This window comes from Panthera onca, chromosome B2, assembly GCF_046562875.1.
Source record: "Panthera onca isolate mPanOnc1 chromosome B2, mPanOnc1 haplotype 2, whole genome shotgun sequence".
Taxonomy (NCBI): domain Eukaryota; kingdom Metazoa; phylum Chordata; class Mammalia; order Carnivora; family Felidae; genus Panthera; species Panthera onca.
In genome coordinates, this window is record NC_138343.1 from 149,729,783 (window position 1) to 149,751,357 (window position 21,575).

The window sequence follows — 21,575 nt, forward strand, 5'->3', positions numbered from 1 at the left end:
ATCAACTTTAGAGTTACATTTGGAGAGAAATGATGTCTTTATAATATTTAGTTTCCTAATCCATGGACGTGGATTACTCATTTATTTATAAAGATTTTCTACAATGTTCATTGCTAGTCTATAGAAATAAGCAAGAAATTGACAAGCTGATACTAAAGTCCATATGGAAATGCAAGGAGCCCAGAATGGACAAAACAATTTTGAAAAAGAACAAAGTTAGAAGACTTTGGAAGAAATCTAACAATTTTGCCAAACTTATTCACTTGAATAATTTACGTAGATTTTTTAGGTTTTTTCCATATACGTTCATGTTATCTGTGACTAATGGAAGTTTTGATTTTTTCTTTTCCATCCTCATATCTTTTATGTTTCTTTTATATCTATCTATCTGTCTGTCTATCTATCTATCTAACTATCTATCTATCATCTATCACCTCTCTCTCTCTCTCTACTGGTTTTGTTGCAGTGGATAAGACCTCCAGTACAGTGTCAGGAAAGTGATGATTTCAAGCATCCTTATATCATTTCTAGGGGCAGTGGGAAAGTTTTCCACATTTCACCATTAAGGATGTTTGCTGTATGTGTTTTATCAGATGAAGGAAGTTGTCTTCTACCTAAAATGGATATTGAATTTTACCAAATGTATTTTCTACTATGGAAGAGATTGTTATTTTTTTCTTTTTTTCTATGAATATGAATTATGTTAGTCGATTTACAAAAGTAAAGCTAACTTTGCATTTCTGGATAAACCAACCTGGTCATGACTTATTTTCCTCATTTACATATTGCTGGATTTCGTTTGATAGTTTTTTGTTTTAGAGTTCTGCCTCCATTTTCATGAGACTGGGTCAGCCCATCCTTTTTTCTCATAAACTTTTTCTCAGGTTTTCAGAATCAATGCTATGCTGGCCTCACGCACTGAGTGAAAATATTCCTTCTTGATACTCAGTGTAAGGGTTTGTGTAAGATTAAGACAATTTCATTCTTAAATGTTTGGTAGAATATTAATAAAGCCATCTATGTCTGGGGTTTGTGTGTGTGTGTGTGTAAATGTTTTAAATAGTGAACTGAAGTCCTTGAATAGCCGTGTAATTACTCAGACTCTCTGTTTCTTCTTGTGTCAGCTTGTTGCAGTGTTTTTCTCATTGTGATCATATTTTCAATTGTGTTGACATAAATGTTCTGTAATAGCGATGTGTCTCCCTGCCCAGACTTTTTTCTTTCTTTCTGTTTTTTCCATTTGGTTATTTGTGCTGCTTCTCTCTTTCCTCCTTGGTCATCCTTAGCAAAGGTTTAACAATCTTATCAGTGTTTTCAAAGTACCAACTTTAGACTTTGGTGATCCTCTCTGTTTTCGTTCGTTTTCTCATCCGTCAATCTATTTTCCTTCAGCCTATTTACTCTGGCTATAATTTATCAGATTACCTCTTCTAACTTTGCTCACTGACATCTTCCTCTGTTTGACAGTGCTCAGAGCTCATTTGTGGTGACAAGAACTTGTACCTGGACAAACACTGGGTCCTGCCCCATCTTAGATTGTGTGCACAGTCTTAACGTTGAGAACAAAGTGTGGGGTTGCCTTTCCTGCTTGGACGACGTCTGTGTTCGGAGCTTTCTGCAGAGGACAACGAGCGCGACTCTCGTGGACTGGCTTTTGAGAGGGGAAGTCGTGGGTACAATCTCAGGGTGTCCTAGAATATGAGAGATAAAAGGAACTTTAGCGACCATGTGCTGTTTTCTTCCGCCATTGTCTCCTGTCCCTCGTGTCAGAGGTGGGAAAGAGGCCCGAAAAGTCCATTTTAACTGACTTGTCTAACCCTCTCCCCATTTCTCATTGTTAAATCAGGACAATAGTGGACTCTATTCTCTCTCACACACAAGAGAAATGTGTCCTCTATCACAGGTGCCCCCTGAGAATGGGTTTGAGCCCAGGGGACACTTTTGGGCCCAGTGGGAAGGACTGACTTAGGTCTTCACATTGGGTTTGCACCCTGGCCCCAGGCTCCCTCACAGACGGTCTGTATTTTTTTTGGCTTTCTAACCGTTCACCTTATTCCTGTTTTATTGCTCCTATCCTTCATTTTCTGTGTTTTTTTGATCCTATCCTTCATTTTCCATGAACTTGAAATCCTTGTCCATTTTTGAGGAACTTTATCTTCCTCTGTTTACACCCGGAGAGAACACGGTTTCCTGGGTTCCTGGAGAGCCAGTCAGAACCTGGGTGTGTTTGTCAGGAATCCAGCCTCCTCAGCCAATGCCTCTGACTCTCCCAACCAGCAAACCTGCTGCTACCTGTTATTTTTCGCTACGTAAGCACCATCCTCCACGTTTTGTCACATAAGGACACAGACCGGCCAAAAAGAAGGAGAGCTTTTGAGTTTTACCCCTTTATCATCTGTTCTTTTTCTTTTTTAAAAAAAAATTTTAATGTTTATTTTACTTTTGAGAGAGAGAGAGAGCATAAACAGGGAAGGGGCAGATAGAGAGGGAGACACAAAATCCGAAGCAGGCTCCGGGCTCTGAGCCATCAGCACAGGGCCCGATGCAGGGCTTGAACTCACAAACCATGAGATCATGACCTGAGCTGAAGTCAGACGTTTAACTGACTGAGCCACTCAGGTGCCCTTGTCTGCTCTTGTGTAATCACCTCTGTTCTTCTTTAGTCATATTGTCTAAACTATTAGTATTTACACAGTTCTCTGTAAAGATACGTATCCATCAAAGTTAAAAATGTGATAGACCTTATTCTCTGGATGATTTTTATGTTACACCATTTTTATTCTGTGGAACCAGTAGGTTCTTGCAGCTCTGTGAATACTGACTCTCTATTTTGTTTTTAATGACTTCTGTGTTGCATAGTGTCAGTATTTCTGTTTACCTTTGGCTCTTTCATGCTGTAGACTTTCCTCACGTGGCTGACGATTCCTGGATGCGGTTTTCCTGTGAGGCGGTAGGAAGGTGCACATCGTCCTTGAATTTGGTGTTGTGGTGGGATTAGAGAGTGCAGAGCAGACCGGGGTGCTCCGTGTGCCCCAGAGTCAGATGTGCAGGGCCATCCTTGTGGCCCCGGCACCAGACACCCCCAGGTAGGCATTTTATCTCATTCATACGTGGCCGTACATGTAGATTATGCTTTGGTTTTGTTGTCACTGTTGTTTATGGTCATTTTCATCTGGTTTCAGGAGGAAGACATGTGCTCCATGCACTATCTTATATCAGAATTCACTAGAAAATTTTGCCTTTAAGCAAAGTTTTCGCAACAGTCAGAATCCGCTAGAAATTTTTGCCTTTAAGCAAAGTTTTCGCAACAGTCAGAATCCGCTAGAAATTTTTGCCTTTAAGCAAAGTTTTCGCAACAGTCAGAATCTACTAGAAATTTTTGCCTTTAAGCAATTTTTTTGCAAGTCTCAAGCTTATGAAGAAGTTGCATGTGCAGTGCGAAGAACTTTCTCCTGTTTTCCCAGAACCATTGAGAACACTTTGATGACCTGTGGCCCTATTGCCCTTAAAACCTTAGTGTGCGTTGTCTACACACAAAGGCATTATCTTAAGTAAACAAAATCTAATAATTCAAATCGGGAAATTGGTGTTGGTTCCTAATTACCAGGTTTCACCAATTATCCTGTTAATGTCCTTCAGGTCAGAACGATCCCATCCAGGCTCAGGCGTTTAACCTGGCCCATCCTGCTGCCCCCTGTGAGCCTGGGGCAGGGGCCCGACTGTTCTTGACTCAAGGCTGCACTTTCAAAGATTACAGGCCAGTTATTTTGTAGGCCACTCCTTGGTGTTGCCTTGTTTCCTCCTGCTTCAGGTTGTCATGCAGGTGAGGCAGGAATGTCACAGAAGTGATTCTGTGCTCTTGTCATGGGTCCTACTGAGGGGCACACACCTTCAACATGCCTATTCCTGACACTTCCCACCGTGATCACTTCATCTCTGTCACCTGTCTGCCAACCCGTCTATCCATCCATCCATCCATCCACCCACCCATCCATTCATCCATTATATCTATCTATCTATCTATCTATCTATCTATCTATCTATCTATCATCTGTCTGTGTTCTGTCTACTGTCTGTGTACCCACCTCTCTCTCTTTTTCCTGTCTTTCCATCTGTCTCTCCTCCCTCTCCACCTGTCCATCATCCGCCTCATCTCCTCAGTTCTTACATCACACACATCATCCTAGAGCTTCATCAGCATCCACTCTCACCAGATGAACAATGTTTCACCGAAGGGACACACTTGAGTCACGCTTCTGTTGACGGACCTTTGGTTGTCTCCTTTCTTCCTGCCACGGCAGCAGCGCAGAAAGCATTCTCACACACATGGCCTTGCCTTTGTCTCTGTGCGCCGGGTTCTCGGAAGTGGAATTTCTGACGTCCGCGAGCATCTCTGTTTTTATCTGAACCTGGCCAGATTTTCTCCCAGAAGGATCGAGCAATAGCCAGCAGTGTGCGAACGCAAACTCCAAACCCGCGTCGTTGCCGATGCCGGATGCTTCGTTTTGAAACCTTGTTTTGCGTGGTAAGAATACGGTATCTCGGTGTTCATCTGTGTGCACGGCGCTGTGACCCCTGGTGAATGTGAGCAACTCTTCATGTGTTTGTTTCAACTTTCATTTCTCCCCCCGGGGCCTGCCTGCCCCGGTCTTTGCCTGTCTGTCTTCGTCTCGTCAGTTGGCAGGAACTTTTTGTGTTCTGGCTGGTATTTGTCAGATGTGCTAGACATGCTCTCCCCCCCAATCTGTCGTTTCTCTCCAGCTTTGTTTGTGGTATGCTGGACACGTCGGCACTTAATATGTTTTCCTTGATGTCTTTTATGATTACTCAAAACGTCCTTCCCTATTTCAACATGAGGTCAGCGTTTTGGCAAACGTTATTCTGATATTACATATTTATGGTTCACCCCCCCAGAACTTATAGTTGCATCCGGTGCAGTGGAAGGTTCTGACATCTCCCCCGTATGATTCTATAATTATCCCAGCCCCACCACCTTGGCTTAAACAAACTTCCCTTTTTTACTGAATTGAAATGCTGTCTCACTCGTCCTTCTGCCCGTTTGTCTGGCCTGACGCTAATCACTTACTGTCGAATCTGAAGGTGACGTTCACTGGAGCAAATGTGTGATTATTGACATGGAAAATGTTCATGGTATATTAAGACAAAACAGCAGATTACAAAGCACTGTGGCTCCATCAGGAATGTGTGTGTGTGTGTGTGTGTGTGTGTGTGTATTTCGTACATAGAGGAGTGTGAAAGGCTATCTGCTTGAAACGTTCACAGTGGTTCAATCTGGGTAAAGCGATTATAGGTCACTTGAGTGCTTTTCTTCCTGTATTTTTATTTTTCTATAAGCATTACCTAGTAACTAAATAAAGAAGTTAAAAATTTAGTGACTCTCCTTGACTTACAAAATAAAAGCTACAAGCTTCCTTTTGTCTTTAAGCCTCTCTAGCTATGATATGGCCACATGTGCACAATAATCAAGGGAAAGTTGAAAAGCAAAGAAACTTACAGATATTCCTCACCTAGTACTCAATAAAGACTGTAAGAGTGTATTTATTTTGATTAAAGGAATGACACATTTATAATTTTTTTTACACATTTATTTATTTTTGAGAGAGAGAGCATGAGCAAGGGAGGGGGAGAGAGAGAGGGAGACACAGAATCCGAAGCAGGCTCCGGGCTCTGAGCTGTCGGCACAGGGCCCGACGCAGGACTCGAACTCCCGGACCATGAGATCATGACCTGAACCGAAGTCGGCCGCTTAACCGACTGAGCCACCCAGGCGCCCCAGGAATGACACATTTATAAAGTAGCAAATATACACTGGCTTCTATGCGTGCAAATCAACCGTGTTAATAATTATACTCTTGCCAGAGGCAAGTAGGGATTATGCAGTTAGGTACTGCTTAAGTGCGCCAGTCAGCAGATAGAGTTTTCTTTATCTATAAAATAATCTCATTTTTTTGAGCCTTTACCACCTTGTCGGTAGGACTTGTGTGTGTCTAGGGCTCAGAGAGTGGACGTTCCTTTCGCTTGGCCCCACGTCTGTGTGGTTCCTGTGCGTGGAATCCCACTGTGTGCCGTGGTGGGAGGCTGCTGCCTGTAGGGCGGGGGAGGGTCTCCTGACGCACCTGCAGACGATCCTATTTCTCTAAAAAGGGCAATGGCGGCCCACTGTCGAGGCAGCAATAAGTCATGTGTGCACCCTGCATGAACATGTGTGTAGACAGCCACGGGGTCCCAGATGGAGGAGGACACGGGAGGGACGGGGTCACATTGTGCTTCTCTCTCCGCGTGCAGCCGGCGACGGCACTTGTCTGGCGAGGCTCTCGTGTACGGTAATGGGGGTCGTTCCACGATGATGCTTCTTTTGGTCTCAGAACTCTTAAAAGATGATGTTCTGGGTCGGAGTTCACATTCGTATAAGTTTTCTATTTTCTTGATGTTCACGAGGTGCCTTAAGAATTCTCCGTATTTTGGCTTTTCCACGTAAACTGTGGATTCAGCTGTTTGGAAGCAATACTCGCATCCCTGTGTCCTGGTGGAGAGCAAGAAGGCACGACGTGTGTGCGGGAAGCCCACTGAACTTCCGAGAAGCTTGTGCCCAAGAAAGGGCTCCCCGCGTGCAAACCAGAGAGAAGAGGCCCCCGCGCGTGACGGACTAGGTCGGGATAAGCAAGGAAGAGCTGTCAGAACTGAAATTTCCATGTCGTGTTTTGCCTAAAGCCACTATAAACCTCATAAAGTGAAAGCTCTGTTTCAGACTCAGGGGTTTTGCCTTGATTTGGCGTGGCTTGATCTGCAGAGTCACCTTGAATTTCTACAACATGGAAAGCGTGTCCCAAGTAGCCAAGTAAATGGATCTACGTACTTCTGGTAGTCTCCCTAGTTATGAAAGATGAAGTCATATCTTAATTCCCTTTATTTCCTCATTGTTTTCTGTCCCCGTATTCAGTAACTTATAGTGTTATTTCAGTAATACTTTAATATCGCTTCCTTTCCCAATGACCTCCTGGGTGAATTAGTTTACTGCCCCAGGATTTTTGAGATGGCAGATAATCTGTGATAAAGGCTCCAGGTATCTGTGTCTGTCCGTATAGTGGCACATGGTAGTGTAGATATGGATGGCAAAGTGTGTGTGTGTGTGTGTGTGTGTGTGTGTGTCCCCTGCTAAAAACCAAAAGGATGCACTGTGTTCATAGTCAATGCACCGTTGTTTTTGTTCTAGGACTAAAATAGTAAATCTATAAATTTAAAAAAAAAATTTTAATATTTATTTCTGGGAGAGAGAGAGTGAGTGAGCACGAGTGGGGAAGGGGCAGACAGAGGGGGAGACACAGAATCCAAAACAGGCTCCAGGCTCCGCGAGCTGTCAGCACAGAGCCCGATGCAAGGCTCGAACTCACGGACCGTGGGATCATGACCTGAGCCGAAGTCGGACGCTCAACCGACTGAGCCATCCAGGCGCCCCAGTCTGTAAACTTTTTTAAGGAGGAAATCGAATTAAAGAAGATAAAGCCATCCTATAACTTCAGTTATAGTAATTAGTCCTCAATGAAGGGTACTCTAAGCATTATTACACGTAAGCGCAGGAGATGACTGTCATCTAAGGCCGGCCGTCACGTGGACAATGGTGGGTGGTGACTGTATTTTATGTTCCTCCGGTTGTCCCGTGGTGCATATGGGTCCCGGTGATCCACCCGCCTATTACAAAATGTCCACGTCTAGTCGTCTGAGTAAGCTGTGTGTGTCGTCCGTGTCCCAGGGACGTGGGCACATTGTGCACATTATGCCACGTTGTACCCTCAGGCGTGCAGGGTGTATGTGCGTCCACCCACCAGAGGAGGCCCTGGAGGAAGGTGGTTGTGTGCCGATGACACAGCGCTCTTGGTCTACACTCCTGAGGTGGCTGCTGTATTCTCCCCACATGTGGAAATAACTTTAGCGTTTGTGCTGATTATTAAAGAAACGTAGAATGACAGGTAGGTAAATGTGTTGCAGGAGAAAATTGCCCATAAAGTGCACCCCGTTGTGCGCCGTTTTGAATATATTATATCCCTTCCAGAGATTTCTGCGTAAATATAATTTTTAACGTGAATCGAATCTCTTTCTTCCTTAATATTTGGCTGTCTCCTGCTAATACGTACACATTCCATTCTGTGATTATACAACAGCATATTTCACTAATCCCCTATTGATGGACATTTATATAACCATCATTTATATAAATGTTTCTCCCTGCTCTAAATCATCCTGGATAGAAGTGCCTCGTTCCTACCCACCCCCAGGAAGGTGTTATCATTAACACTCGCTCCAGTCTTATGTGATTCTTACATTAATATTAAGATCGGACATCTTTCTTCATGTATGTTACATGTTTGTATGTCGTGTTTGGTATTTCCTTGTTCAAACCTTCTGTCTGAATTCATTTGGGATATTTATTACGGGTCTGTAAGGGCTCTATATTGAAGATGTGAGAAGTTGTGAAAAATACTGTAAAATAGGAGAAATCTGGGACCACTTAACGCGAGTGACAGAGCTCAGTAACGTGCCGGGCCATCGGCAATATGATGAAAACAACAGAAAATTGCTCAGCATAGGAACCTAACTGGTTGAGAAGCGATTATAGTAGCTATATTTTCTTTAAGTGGGAATTATGTGTCGCATTAAAGCTTATTGAAATTATTGAGAGTAAAATGGGTGTCAGTGCTTTGGCCAGGATGATGGGTCCTGACACCCACCTTCCTGTGTGTCCAAACCCGGCACCCCTTTCCACGCACACCCCCAGGGCTCGGGGGTCCGCGGCACCCCTTTCCGCGCACACCCCCAAGGCTCGGGGGTCCCCAGCATCCCTTTCCGCATACACCCCCAGGGCTCAGGGGTCCCCAGTACCTCTTTCCATGCACACCCCCCAGAATTCAGGGGTCCCCAGTACCCCTTTCCGTGCATACCCCCAGGGCTCGGTGGTCCCCAAAAGTACCGCGTGGATGTGCCCACAATTATCATTTTACAGAAGCTTCAGTGTCACAAACCCTCACTAGAAGTGAGGGTTATCCTAGAAGATAAGGATGCACTTTAATCTTTGAGAGACCGGAAACATAGCATCCTGGAAGGGTGAGTCTCCAAAGAAGCTTATCACAAGAAAAGCAACTTCTGAGATTCAGTGCTAAGCGAGTAGAAAACACTGGCATTTTTGTTCAGGCTGTGGAAGGTTATGGGCAGTGAGTAACAGTGAAAAGCTGAAGCTACTTGTGAAAAAGGAAACAAAAGATGTATTTTTCCCTGTGGCACTGTTTGGAAATCCTTCTTGGAGCCGTGAGGCCTGCAGTGGTTCTGTCTGTACCTTTGTTCCAGGAACCTTCTGGATTTTCTGGTGATTGCTGTAAGAGAAACAGGGACCTGGAGCTGCCCCAGGCCGCACTCCTGCTCCTTGGCCTTTCTTGACTCATCTTCCTGTGTCCACCCCCCACCCTGCCCGTGAACCGCGTCCACACCCCCCCCCCCTTCGCTGCACCCCCGGCCCCACTGCCCCCATGCACAATGTCAGTCCTGACCAGGTGAAGGCGTCTGGAAACCCACGCTGCATTTCAGTAACATGTTCTGGGTCGCGGTCTGGGCCAGGATTGCACAGAGGCCACAAGGGACAATTCTCGTTTAGAAACGTGTTTTATCACTTTTGCTTCCCAGAATCCCTCAGTGCAGGCTTCGTGTCTGGCTTCCTTCACTTAGCGCTACGTTACTGACCTCGGTCCGTGCTGCGTGAGTCAGCCGATGGTCCTGTGTATATGCTCACGACTCGTTTCTGGTCCTCGCTGTCATGAATGGACTGAGTGGCCATCAGCGTAGGACTCTCCGTGGCTGTGTGTTTCCGTGGCTGTTGGTGCAGGACTCTCCGTGGCTGTGTGTTTCCGTGGCTGTCGGTGCAGGACTCTCCATGGCTGTGTTTCCTTGGCTGTTGGTGTAGGACTCTCCGTGGCTGTGTTTCTGTGGCTGTCGGTATAGGACTCTCCGTGGCTGTGTGTTTCCGTGGCTGTCGGCGCAGGACTCTCCGTGGCTGTGTTTCCGTGGCCGTCGGCGCAGGACTCTCCGTGGCTGTGTGTTTCCGTGGCTGTCAGTGCAGGACTCTCCATGGCTGTGTTTCCGTGGCTGTCGGCGCAGGACTCTCCGTGGCTGTGTTTCCGTGGCCGTCGGCGCAGGACTCTCCGTGGCTGTGTGTTTCCGTGGCTGTCAGTGCAGGACTCTCCATGGCTGTGTTTCCTTGGCTGTCGGCACAGGACTCTCCGTGGCTGTGTTTCCGTGGCTGTCGGTGTAGGACTCTCCGTGGCTGTGTTTCCGTGGCTGTCGGTATAGGACTCTCCGTGGCTGTGTGTTTCCGTGGCCGTTGGCGCAGGACTCTCCGTGGCTGTGTTTCCGTGGCCGTCGGTGCAGGACTCTCCATGGCTGTGTTTCCGTGGCTGTCGGCGCAGGACTCTCCATGGCTGTGTGTTTCCGTGGCTGTCGGCACAGGACTCTCTGTGGCTGTGTGTTTCCATGGCTGTCAGTGTAGGACTCTCTGTGGCTGTGTGTTTCCGAGTCTCTGGAGGGGGGAGGGTAGCTGGCTCATCGCGTGCACACATGTTCATCTTGTAAGAAACCACCAGTTTCCTAAGTGGCTGTGCGTTTTACACTCAGCCTGCACGCAGGACGGCTGCTACCGCTGAGCATCCTGGCCTGTGCTTGGCATGGTTGATCTTCAAGTTAGGCGTTCCAGAAGCTGTGCAGGGTTGCACGGATTTTGAGGCAACAGGACCAGCATCTCCCGTGGCCGAGGCCTCTGAGTCCTGCGGTGTGCAGATCGGCACACGGGTCTGGCTGGTCCACAGCCTCAGGGCTCGACGAACCCGCCGAGTTCCCGCGCACCTTCTCTCCCAAGGGGGCGTGTGGAGATTTGGGTCCTCGTGGCCGCCACGACTCCCCGCACCTAGAGCTGCTCAGTCCGAGGTTCACGTCCTCATGCGCGTCTCCGACATCGAGGTCGTCTTCTCTGCAAGTCACCAGTCAAGCTTAGACCCTCGAGTGACCTCCAGCGTGGTCTCTCCTGGCATCAGCTTCAGTATCCGTGCAGTAAGGGTCCTAACAATAGTTCCTGCCAGCGGAGACGGTGAGGAAGAAAAGGGGCAGGAGATCAAGCAGCCAGATACTCAGAGGCGCATGGAGGGGCCCCACTGGCGGTGGAACTTACTCATGTCTTTTCGGTGAATGGGACCCAAGGCATTTCCTGTGGTCGTCCCGCTCATGCAGCTTCCTGTCTGCACGCCAAGGAGAGTGAACGGGAGAGGAAAACCAAGCCCCTTCCAGAGGGGATGTAGAAATGAGGTTTGCAATTATGGACCCAACAGTTAAAACCGTCAGAGGAAGGAAGGTATGCAAAGATGTGGCCGGTCCGCGCGTAACGACGTGACGACGCTCGTGATCTTAGGACATTCTGTGTAAGGAAAGGGTGTTAGAAATCATACAAGAATACTTTTGAAAACAGGGTTTTTTTTAAACATGAAGTTTTACTGGGAATCTCAATATTTGTGGAAGAAATACGAGTTTTTTCCTTTCTGTATCATATTGTACACACATATGGTTATATTTGTATGATAAACATTTAACATTAGGAAACTATTTTAATAGATCTAGTAAGTGACCATAACTGGAGAGGGTAAATAAATAGGATATAAATGAGTGAGTGAGTATAGAGTGTTTTCCGTGGGAAGGAAGCATGTCAGAATCATCTACAGGTCTTTTGCAGAGGGAGAAAAGCAATACTTTACAAGAATAGAAGAAAGTTACAGCTGGGGCACCTGGGTGGCTCAGTCTGTTAAGCGTCCGACTTCGGCTCAGTCACTATCTCGAGCCCTGTGTCGGGCTCTGTGCTGACAGCTCGGAGCCCGGAGCCTGCTTCGGATTCTGTGTCTTCCTCTCTCTCTGCCCCTCCCTGCTGATGCTCTGTCTCTGACTCCCTCTCAAAAATAAATAAACATTAAAAAAAAATGTAGAGGAAAGGTAACAGCTGTTGCAGGCAGCCACGATCTGTTCCATGAGTCCGTGTCAGGACTGGACGATAAGACTCCACGGGAACGGCTGGATGAAACTAAAAATCCACACAAATTTCCAGAACCCGTTTCAGTATCAAATCGTGCTTCCTACTCGGTTGAACTGTAGGAAATGACTGGTTTTCCTTCAACTTAAAAAGGCTGAATGTTGGCCATGTATTGTAGTCGTGTCGTATGTCAATACATGCTCAAGGGACGTCATGTGAAGTCCCTTCAGCACGGTGGGACTCGAGTGGTGGAAGAAATAAACGTGTGGTACGTGCCCCATTTAGTTTATTTTTTAAAACATGTTTTATTGTTTTCTTGCTATTACAAAAGTAATGTATGTTTATCATGCAACATTTGAAAAACACTGACAAGCAGGGCGCCTGGGTGGCTCAGTTGGTTAAGCATCCAGCTTTGGCTCAGGTCATGATCTCGCGGTTCGTGGGTTCGAGCCCCGTGTCGGGCTCTGTGCTGACAGCTCAGAGCCTGGAGCTGCTTCAGATTCTGTGTCTCTCTCTCTCTCTCTCTCCCCCCCTCCCCTTTTAGTGCTCTGTCTCTGCCTCTCTGAAAAATAAATAAACATTAAAAAAAAAGGAAAAATACTGACAAGCAAAAAAAGAAAAAAAAATCCCCCCAAATCCCCCAAAAGCTCTCAACTCCCAGAGCTTAACTGCCATGACCATTTTTGTCTGATTTTTTTATGAACTTTTCTGGGGCCCTATGTTTTATGATAAAAATGAAATCATGTGATGCAAACTGAACCCACTCTTTCCACTTGTGATTTTGGGCACTCTCCCCTGTGCCATTTAGGGTGTCTGTTTCATGTGCGTTTAGTGTTTCTTGTTTAGACAAAACAATTTGTTTACGAATCCCCACTTGGACTCAGGTTACCTGCCAGCCCGGTCGTGAGTGACTGTGTCCGGGCCTCACCCCGGGGGGCAGACGAGGGACGCTCTCCTAACCCGAGTGCCCCCTGCCGCTCTGCCTGCAGCCCTCCTTCACCCCGAGTCCAGGGGAGAGGGGCCCCCACCGCAGCCACATCCCGGCCCTGAGACCCCTGCGCGGCCCCTGCCCCCCCAAGCCCCCGTGTCCTGTGAGCCTGTCCTCCTCGGCCTCCGGGTCAGTTGCCTTCTGCAGCTGCTGCCTCGGTGACGTCCCAGGGTCCTGTGACGGCTTTTCCCTTTAGTACACAGCCAGCAGCTACACCAAAGCCTCCGTCACATCGTGGGGCACGTTCTGCCAGGTACCCGCTGGCACGAGTCCCCCGGCTGTCAGACGCCCGCTCATCGGCACGTGTACGTTTTTTCGATAAACGCACTCAAAGTTGCCCCTCAGGATGTCTGCTCACTGTGACTTCCTCTGGCAAGATGGGGACGTGGCCACACAACCTGGAGACACTGAACAGTCTCACCTTTAACGTTGTCATTTGTTAAAGAAGTATAACTTAGTAAAGTCAACTAAACATAAGTGTTAAATTACTAGGTAATGCTGAAAAGCAAGGACTTCAAGGGAATCAGATTCCGTGCGGAGCCTCTCAGCTTTCAGACCGCAGCTCCGACTCGTCACGCGTCTCCGGGAGCCGGGAGCCGTGTTCGGCACACAGCAGCCTGGGTTTGGCTCAGGGGCACTCTCTGCGCGCGCGTTGGTCCTCGTCACCCGCCGAGGACGCCGGCCGTGGGCACTCGCTCCACCTGCGTGAGGCCAGGGCCCGAGTGCGTCTGACGTCCAAGTCAGCACAAGCAGGAGACGCTGGACCTTGAGGCCGTGGCTCCCAGCGGGCGGGCGGGAACTGCACGGAGCCCCTCGCGGATCCCCCAAGGTGCCGGGAGGAGAAGCCGGCCGTGCAGGCGCCGCGGCAGGTGGACGGTGGGCCTCCCGGGGCTCCCGGTGGGATCCGGACGCGGGTGTCCACCTCCGGGGAGCGAAGGCCCTGCCGCAGGGGTGCGGCCGCCGTGCAGGCGGAGAAGGTGTGCACGGTTTTCAAAGCTTCCCTCCCGCCGGCCACAGCCACCCCGACGGGCGCCACGGCTGCTGTGTGTTGGGGCCGCGGGCTCGCCTCGCCTTCTGGAGACGGCCTCCCCGCGCACCGGGGGACGCCCCACAACATCTGGCCCTTTCAGCAGAAGGCACGGTGTTTGAGGGGAAGCGGCAGGACCATGGGGCTCCAGCCGCCCTGTGCCAGCCCAGGAGGGTCTGCTCGGTCGCCCACACGGGTGAGGAAGCGGGGGCTTGTGCCCGGAGGCTGGCAGCTCGCGGCCGGTCAGCCCTGCCTGGGTCCCCGATGCACGGAGCGGAGCCGTGTACAGGCGGCCCTAGGGCCATGCCCCCCAGACGTCCCGGCAGGGCAGAGGGACAGACAGACGGCTCTGCCATCGCGGGTGGGGGTGGGGTGGGGGGCAGGAGAAAACCGCCAGAAGGAGGAAAACTCCAGCTGGATGGCTAGTGGGGTCACCTCCCTGTGTTTCTCTACACTGAGTGACGTGGTCTCATTACGTGACAGTGTTTCGGGGGTAAGCTCTGTGGAGGGGCCGGGACGGTGAGTGGGGGCCACGGAAGGGCAGGGGGAGGGACCGCGGGCGGGTGACGGCTGTGTGCACGTGGCAGAGGTCTCCATCCGCGGCCCCCAGGGCCTCGTGCTCTCTTCTCCAAGGCTGTCCCCGGGCCCCGCCCTGGAGGGTTCTCCGGGAAACCTCTGGAAATGACCGCTGCCCCCCGCCCCTCCCCTCCTCCCACCGTTTGCTCAGACTGTCGACACGGGAAGAGCCCGCGCGTTGGCCCCGCTTGGAAACCCCCAGGTGAGGCCGATGCGTGGGGGCAGGTCCCGGGGTCAGTGTCCACGTGTGGGTCCCACCCCGTCCCCTGTCAGCTGCCTGCTGTGGTGGGCTCAGCGGTACTTAAACTGCCCACATGTTTATTAGTTTGGCCTTGACGGGCTGTGTGGGCACCAGAGGGTTTCTTGCAAAGGGAGTGGTGCCCGTCAGGGACAGCACACGCTCAGATTCAGGCGGCTTCCCGCGGCCGTGGCTCCCGCCTCGGTTTCCCCGTGGAGGCGTCGACTGGGTGTCAGGCTTCGCTCTGAATAACGGAACTTGGCAGGGACGGGGCATCCTGGATGCCGACGGTTCTTGGCCCCGCGGCCTTGGCACCAGCCTCGTTATGGCGCCAGTTATGGGACGGCGGGAACTCCTAGGCCTAAAACTGCACGGACTTCAGGGTCAGGCGCCTTCGGGCTCCGCAGGCTGTTGTAAACAGCAGTCACCTGCCTCTTGCATCCCCGCGAAGGTGGAGGAGTTATGTCCGGACCCGAAAGGACGGGGTCAGCGGGGCTCGTCGGGAACCAGCCGCAAGCACTAAGTGGCTTCGAGGCTCAACCCGCTTTCGGGTTGTGGGGTGCAGGGACCCTCAGTGCTTCAGTTCCTACGTCTGTGAACTGTGGGCCCCAAGAGGAGCCCCCCCTCCAGGCGCGGGCGTAAAAAGTGACCGAGTGTGTGTGAATGAGCACCCACCCCAGACCCGCCCGCGTTGGCAGGGACAGAGCTGTGGGCGGCAGCCTCTTCTGGGGACGTTTACATCCGGGTGGAGAGATCAGCCGCCGTGTGAGGGTCTGCTCCGCGCCAGCCACCGCCGGGCACCTTCACTGAGGGCGGTGTGCAAATACGGGCAGAGGCTCGAACCCACAGGAACAGTGTGTGGGCGGGGGACGGGTGCCGGCTCTGCAGAGGGTGCTCTTAGCACGGAGGGGGAGGGGGTCTGACTCTTCCCGGCACGTGGGCTGTGGGGACAGGGCGGGGAGCTCGGGTGTGGCTCCTGTGTCAGGCTGGGCACTGAGTGACGTCCCAGACAGAGGAGGCCCCAGGCGCCAGGGGTGGGGGGCGGGCGGAGGGTGTGAGGTCGAGGGCGGCACCAAGTGGTGAGTGACGCTCTCACTGTGATGTGAATCAGCTGCAGGGTGAGGACACCTCCAGGAGATGACGCCCGCTGGGGTGTCCACACGGCACCGGCTGCTCAGGCCAGGACAGCAGAGAAGGACGCGCTCTCAGGGGAGCCCGGGGCGGACAGAGGCCTCCCTGCCTTCTGTGCCAGCTGTGCCTGCAGGGGGGCAGCTCCAGGCAGGGGCCCTGCGGGCGGCACTGGGGGTGCCCCTCGGCTGGGCCACCTGGACCCGGCATCTCCCGTCGGTGGCCGAGCCTTCCCAGGCCGAGGGTCCCCACTTCTGTGGGGCCTCCTGCCCCGGCTTCCCACATCTGCTCCTTTGCAGCTGCCGGGTCCTGTCCCTGCTCTGTGCTCCCAGGTTGCTGGGTCCTCCCCAGCCCCGTGCCCCCAGGCTGCCGGGTCCTCCCCTGCTCCGTGCCCCAAAGCTGCCGGGTCCTCCCCAGCTCCGTGCCCCCAGGCTGCCGGGTCCTCCCCTGCTCCGTGCCCCCAGGCTGCCGGGTCCTCCCCAGCTCTGTGCTCCTGGGCTGCCGGGTCCTGTCCCTGCTCCATGCTCCCAGGCTGCCGGGTCCTCCCCAGCCCCGTGCCCCCAGGCTGCCGGGTCCTCCCTTGCTCCGTGCCCCAAAGCTGCCGGGTCCTCCCCAGCTCCGTGCCCCCAGGCTGCCGGGTCCTCCCCAGCTCCGTGCTCCCAGGCTGCCGGGTCCTCCCCAGCTCCGTGCCCCCAGGCTGCTGGGTCCTCCCCAGCTCCGTGCTCCCAGGCTGCCTGGTCCTCCCCTGCTCCGTGCCCCAAAGCTGCCGGGTCCTCCCCAGCTCCGTGCCCCCAGGCTGCCGGGTCCTCCCCAGCTCTGTGCCCCCAGGCTGCCGGGTCCTCCCCAGCTCCGTGCTCCCAGGCTGCCGGGTCCTCCCCAGCTCCGTGTTCCCAGGCTGCTGGGTCCTCCCCAGCTCCGTGCTCCCAGGCTGCCTGGTCCTCCCCAGCCCCGTGCCCCCAGGCTGCCGGGTCCTCCCCTGCTCCGTGCCCCAAAGCTGCCGGGTCCTCCCCAGCTCCGTGCCCCCAGGCTGCCGGGTCCTCCCCTGCTCCGTGCCCCCAGGCTGCCGGGTCCTCCCCAGCTCCGTGCCCCCAGGCTGCCGGGTCCTCCCCAGCTCCGTGCCCCCAGGCTGCCGGGTCCTCCCCAGCTCCGTGCCCCCAGGCTGCCGGGTCCTCCCCAGCTCCGTGCCCCCAGGCTGCCGGGTCCTCCCCAGCTCCGTGCCCCCAGGCTGCCGGGTCCTCCCCAGCTCCGTGCCCCCAGGCTGCCGGGTCCTCCCCAGCTCCGTGCCCCCAGGCTGCCGGGTCCTCCCCAGCTCCGTGCCCCCAGGCTGCCGGGTCCTCCCCAGCTCCGTGCCCCCAGGCTGCCGGGTCCTCCCCAGCTCCGTGCCCCCAGGCTGCCGGGCCCTCCCCAGCCCCGTGCCCCCAGGCTGCCGGGTCCTCCCCAGCCCCGTGCCCCCAGGCTGCCGGGCCCTCCCCAGCTCCGTGCTCCCAGGCTGCCGGGTCCTCCCCAGCTCCGTGCCCCCAGGCTGCCGGGTCCTCCCCTGCTCCGTGCTCCCAGGCTGCCGGGTCCTCCCCAGCCCCGTGCCCCCAGGCTGCCGGGTCCTCCCCAGCTCCGTGCTTCCAGGCTGCTGGGTCCTCCCCAGCTCCGTGCTCCCAGGCCATGTGCGGTCAGGGAGGATTCATGCTCCCTGCGCCCCAGGACCCTTTTGATCTACGTTTCAGCTTTGGTGGTTGAATTCCGACACCCAGGCTGTGTGACTTTCTCCTGCTCTGCCTGGAGTCAAGCCAGGCTGGCCACGTCTGTCCTCAGGGTCCCCTCAAGGGGTGGGCTCCCCGTGGGCCTTTCAGAAGGAGCCCCCCCTCCCCCACAGGGGACACCGACAGAAAGTGCCACCAAGGATCTAGGGACAAAGCTGTGGAGAAAACATGCGAGTCGAGACAATTATTCTTTCTCCTGACCCCCGGAAACAGCAAACAAAGCAGATCTGGTGTCATTGTTAGATTTTATCGCGGTATCTCATTCCAGCTGAAGGAATGCGACGGGCGAGCCCCCAAATCCTCACCAGCTCCGGCCCCGAACCCTGAGTACAAGGAACGAGGACCCCGGCTTCGCTGGTGTCGATCTGCCTTGTTTTTCTGAAGTTCTTGTGCACACCCAGCCCGTCTGCCCGTTTCCTCCCGGCAGCTCCTTGGGGACAGCAGCGCCTCACAGGCGAACAGCGCCCTCACGCACAGGGTGGGGGACGGGGCCGCCAGGGGCAGGGGGAAGCATGGGGGGGCCCTGGCTCCTGTCTGTCCAGAGGCCGGAACACGGGCTTCAACATCACCGCCAGCCGTTCTCCTGCCCGCGGAGTCACCGCATCGAGAAGGGAAGGCAGCCGCGCCTGCGGGGTGGGGGAGGCTGGGTACCTGCGCACAACACAGCGGGGTGGGGACAAGCTCCCTGCACGGAGAGTCACAGCACGAGTACTTTCCTCTTGGCGGACGAGAAGGACAAAACCGAGGCAATCCCGCAGGTGCTCAGGGGACTAGAGACGAAGCCAGCTCCCGTGTGGCCGGGACACCGGAGTTTCAGAAACAGGTTTTTTCTTTTGGTTGTTCTTCCCCTTCTTTAAGGGCGGAACCGTCCCCAGCTCACAGGCTGCACAGAACAGCTGGTGGGCCAGCCGTGGTCGGCTGACCCGGGCAGGAAGAGGGGTGCAGAGCAGAGGGTCTGCAGGGGGAGCAGGTGCGGGGCTCGGGGCCCGGGCTCTGAAGGCTGCCGCTGTCTCCGGCACGAGGCCGTGTGTGGCTCCCAGCTCCCCGTTGTGGGGTCTGCGCACAATTCATGCTCGCCTATAGGAATTCTTGCTTATAAATAAGTCTCGTGTATGACTAAATTACGCTCAAAAAGTTTTTTTTTTTTTTCGGTTGCAAACCCTGGCTAAAAAAACATAACGGGGCCGAATCAAAATGGGGCAGTCGTCTGTCCCCCACAGAACATGCAGGGAACCCTTGTCCCAGGCGGGTTCTCACCTGGCCGAGGGGCAGACCGAAAGCAGGGAGGGCTCTAGGTGGTGGTGGCCGCGGGGGGCGGAGGGTAGTCTGGAGAAAGGCTCATCTCGCTCCCATCCTGGGCGTCAAAGGAGAGAAGGAGTCACACGTCATGCTCAGCTAGTTTGCAAGTGAGTACACAGAGCGAAGGGGGAGCCCCAGGCGTGGGGGGCCCCCGGCGGCCCTGCCTTTCTAGAACCCGGATGCTTCTGCAGTAAAAATGCACAGAAACGGTCTCTGGTTCTCCTGGTTCTCCTGTCCCCTCACCCGGCTCTGGGCACCGCTACTCCATCACCAATAAAGCTGCTGTGACTTATGACAAAGGACATGTAGAGTGCACTTCTGTGTTTACTGTGATGTGATTTGTAAGGAGAGGTTGAGGCGCTTTGCAATGAGGTAACACGGTTCTAGAACTGAACAGAAAAACCTTGTCCGTGGCCTTTCCCAGCCCACCAGGGAGCAGGGGCACCACGTAAATGACTTGGATCTTTAGGCGTAAAACCTCGAGTACTGCTCAGAAAGACATTGGCCAGCGTTGGCTTCCCTTCCGGAGCAGTGCTTTGCTCTTTTCCTGCCTTGTAAAGATTCTGGATGCTGGGATGTCTAAGGCTGTAGGTAGAACATTGAGCCCCATTTCCTGATGTATGTCAAGATGAGTGAAGACCAGGGGGGTAGGCAATGACCCAGGGGTATAGGGGGAACCATCGAGCTGCTCATGGTTCAAGGACGGAGAAAGCAGATGATCCACAGGACTTGAGAGTAGGAGGCTTTCCCTGAACTTATTTGGGAACATGGATATTTACTTGTGTTCCTGCTGGCCACTTAGAGCATGTAAACACGTCAAAACTCCAAAGATAAGTGGTTTTCTTTAAAACGAAAAATTATTCTTTTTCTGTTTAAAAAAAATTTTTTTATGTTTATTTATTTTTGAGAGAGACAGAGCATGAGCAGGGGAGGGGAAGGCAGAGAGGGAGACACAGAATCTGAAGCAGGCTCCAGGCTCTGAGCTGTCAGCACAGAGCCCGACGCAGGTCTTGAACCCACAAACCGCGAGATCATGACCTGAACTGAAGTCGGACGCTAAACCGACTGAGCCACCAGGTGCCCTGAAATGATCCTTCTTCTACCAGAATGTGATTGCCAGAAATTCTAGAAGTGGACTTTTAAAAATATACTTCTTTAAAAATAAAGGAATTATGTCATAACCCCGAGATATGAAGCTACTTTAAAGTTGAAGATTAACATATGCTCCAGGAGAAAAGTTCCTGCATCATGGGCAAGCTCTGGGTCTGCTTGGCTTTTCCAGAAGGAGTTTGTAAAAGGCTTTGGGGAAGAAACGATGCCTCACCCGGCTTCACGTCCCCAGTGCTGAGCTCCTACTGAGCGATTGATGCTCAGTATGTTCGCTAAGACGAAGAAATGCTTGGTGAATAAATGAGTTAGCACTTCTCACCTGGAGGGGATGATGTACTCACATCTACGGCTTGCGATATTCTGTGGTCGTAATTATCATCTGCAGGAGCGTGTTAACACGAGTCATTTCATTTAAAGCTTCACAAGAGCCCCGAGAAGTAGGGGGGGGGGTATTGTCACCTCCTTAACAGGTGCAGAAACCAATGCAGAGGCACTTCTGCGAACATCTTTGTGTATCGCAATGGCTCCATGTTTAGGATTTTCCCCTGAGGTTGGTGTCCTCAGAGGGGACTGTCGGCCCAAGCCCAGCTGTGGAAGAAGCTGTCCCGCTAGGACCACAGGGCTGGGAACCGCTGGCCGTCCCCTGGCCCAGAGAGCATTCTGTGTTTTCCAACATTTTCCTCATCCGAGACTGAACGTCGATGCCCTGCATTCACGTTGTGTCTGTTTCGCTTGATTCAGAATGTTGGGTTTTCAGAGCGAAGAGAGCAAGCAGGGGTCTCGCCCGAGGGTGACACCTGTGGCCGGAGGTGACACTCGGGGGGTGCGGGGGCCCGGGACCCTCCCTCCTCCTCTGGACGGGTCTCCCGCCCCTCCCTGGGAGAACACACCCCGGGATCCTACAAGGGCAGACGGTTCTGATGTGCTGGAGCCCCCGACGGGCTCGTTCTGAAAATCAGAGCAGGTGGGAACTGCCAATGTTTGGAGTCGGGCGGAAGCCCGCTGTGGCTCCCGCCCTCCCTTCCAGAAGACGGGCCAGCGGGCGGCGCGCTCCTCTTAGCGTGGGCACGGCGCCCCCTGGCGGCGCGCGGGAGGCTGCAGGCGCCGCCGCCTGGGAGGAAGGTTGGAGACTGCCTGGCCGACCCCACCTCACCCCACTGCCTTGTGCCATCAGGCGCGGCCCGTCCCCGCGGGCTTCCCTCCCCGCGCAGCCTCTGCAGAAGCCGCCTGCTGACCACACGTGGCCCTCGGCCTTCTGCCGCCGCCTTGCCTCCACTCCTTCCCCCTGCAGGTTGGGACCCAGGACCGGGGGTCAAGCTCAGGCCCGGGAAGAACTTCCCCCCGACTTTGGACCCGTTGCTTCGGCTCCTCAGGCCTCCGGC

The 21,575-nt window shown here is 53.3% G+C and overlaps 1 long non-coding RNA gene across 1 annotated transcript in view; it reads left to right on the forward strand.

Moving 5' to 3' along the window:
- The window catches only part of LOC132667861 (uncharacterized), a 43,558-nt gene that overhangs the window by 1,392 nt on the left and 20,591 nt on the right, over window positions 1-21,575 (forward strand). The gene's annotated exons all lie outside the window — the stretch shown is intronic.